This window comes from Mastomys coucha, unplaced genomic scaffold (genome assembly GCF_008632895.1).
Source record: "Mastomys coucha isolate ucsf_1 unplaced genomic scaffold, UCSF_Mcou_1 pScaffold11, whole genome shotgun sequence".
In the NCBI taxonomy this organism is placed as follows: domain Eukaryota; kingdom Metazoa; phylum Chordata; class Mammalia; order Rodentia; family Muridae; genus Mastomys; species Mastomys coucha.
This window is the reverse complement of record NW_022196893.1, coordinates 12,707,351-12,709,841: the sequence shown is the minus strand read 5'-3', so window position 1 is coordinate 12,709,841 and position 2,491 is coordinate 12,707,351.

Sequence of the window (2,491 nt, the reverse complement as noted above, 5' to 3'; positions counted from 1 at the left end):
TTAAAGGTGTATGCCACCACCACCTGGGTTATTTTATTTTTTAGACAGGAGAGAGCCTTGGTTGTCCTGGAACTCATTCTGTAGACCTGGCTGGCCTTGAACTCACAGAGATGCGTCTGCTTCTGCCTCCCAATTCCTGGGATTAGGGGTGTGCACTGTCACATGTGGCCCTGCCTAGCACTTCTTAGATCATGTATGCTCAGTCATGGCTTCTGACAGTACAGGAGAGACTGAACCCCTGCCTGTGTGCACAGAGACCCAAAGTGCTGCCTTTATTCTAGTCCCGTTCTGAGCACCTTGAGTCTTTTTCTCCCTTTCGGGTTCCCATTTCCCTCTTAGTCTTTTTCTTCCTTAAAAACAAGTGAATTTCAGGTTCCTTTGAGACAAGGTCTGTCTGTGTAGCACAGATGAGCCTCAAGCTTGTGACCATCCTGCTCCAGCCTCCTAAGAGCTGGGGTCACAGGCGTGTGCTAACCAGTCTCTGCCTCCCTTATTTGTTTTTGAGACAGGATCTCAAGTAGCCCAGGCTAGGGTTGAACTTTCAATAGAGGGCCGTGAACTGCCCAGGGCCTATATCCTGGACACTAGGTTCACAAGCCTGTGCTACTGTTACTGTTCCTTCCCCAACGTTTTCTCTTCTCTACCCCCAAATTCTCTATTCCTCCATCTCTTCCTCCAATTTTCTCGGGGGCTTCATTGTCTTACAACTCAGAAGTAATAGACTGGCAGAACAGAGACCTAAGCTAGCTTTGAACTCACTAAGTAGCCCAGGCTGGCCTTAAACTCACAGAATCTTTTGCACCAACCTGTCTTCGCAGGCGAAGGCAAGGCAGTGATGGATTCTTGAGAATTTTGTTGCCTGCCATCTACTTTCCCATCTGCGGGGAGAGCTTGGTGTCACATGGTGGAATGACCCACCTTTTCCCTCTCAGTCCCAGAATCCTTAGTCCATTCTGGCCCAACAGAGCCAATGACCCAACCTGGGATCCAATCTTGGTGCTTAGTCTGTCTTTCCAGTGGCCTTGAACTGAGTGGCTAGGGAGTGGCCAGCGAGGATTTCTCTGAGCTCCGGGGATGCACGAGGCTTGTTGTGGGCAGAGGCCCTGTGCTCAGGTGGGCAGAGAGATCGATCCATCAGAGGAACAGGTCAGGGCTGATAGAGCAGGAAGGGTGGGGGAAGTCAGTGTCGGGAGTTGAGATGGCAAGTGGGAGGCAGGGCTCAAAGACTGATTGTGTGGAGTCCTTGTGCGGATTTGGTCCTTTGTGGACCAGGCTAAGGCTGGGGCTAAGGTCTTCTCATCTAGTTGCCTTTCTGACCCTGCCACTGGTAAACACAAGCCTGGGCTGTCAGGCAGCAGAGCACAGTGAATGAAGGAGGGAGGCCTCGGTTTGAAACAGTGTGGTGATTACCCCACGCACACAGAGAGACCACAGCTGTTCATTCAGGAAGTGAGCAGCGGAGACACACCCGCCCACCCACCAGCCGCTGAGTAACAAAGAAATCGCCTGCTTGCATCCAGGAGCTCCGTGTGAAGGCTATTTTTGTGAGGAGCTTGAATTTTCAAGCTCTTCTCCTGGAAAGCCCTCCTTACCCGGAGAAGCAGAGAGGGGAGGGAAGAACATAACAGCCTTGAGGTCCTCTGGACACACCTCACTCTCGCTGCTGAAAGCCACCATAACCAAGCAACAATGCCAGGCCCTGACCAGCGTGGCACCAACACATTTAACCCTTCAGTGCACTCAGATCTCAGTGGTGTCCATGTGCCCAAAAGTTTAGGTGAGGAGAGGTTAAGATCCTTGTCCACCCGGGGTGTAGTGGCTCGTATGTGTAATCCCAGCACTCGGGATGGTGAAGTAGAAGGATTGCCTTGAATTTAAGGCCAGAACGATCTGTCCACAAGTGAGTTCCAGGCCTGCCTTCGAGTCATAGTGAGTCTCTGTCTCAGATGAGAGGGAAACAAAAAAACTTGCCCAGGATCACGACGTAGCTGCCATTGGAGGTGATGTTAAAATGCAGGGTTCAAAAAGGCTCAATGGTGCACTTGGGAGGAAGTAAGAAAATCAGGAGTTTGAGGGCAGCCTGGACTACAGAGACATACTTTATCTTGGAGAGTGAAAAATAAAAAGCTCAGGCTCTGGCTTTGTGCTATTCTTGTTCTATCTGCCACAGTGTATTTGAAGTGTCTTCTTATTCCCTGGGCACCCATCTCCCCTGCCGCTGCCGTGGGACACTTCTCCAGCCTGCACTGACATTTCTGCCCTGTAAATTAGAGTGGCCGGTTCTATTCCCCTGCCACCAGCTGATCACCATCCTCACTAATCTTAGTACTATTCTGCCAGACACAATCTCTTTAGGCACTTAAAGAGTAATGTATCTATTTACGTGTACCTCCCACAGGCTCACTGTGGTCTGTGGGAGGACTATGAGAGAGAGGGGAGAGAGGGAGGGGGAAGGGGGAAAGGGAGAGGGGAGAGAGGGAGGGGGAAGGGG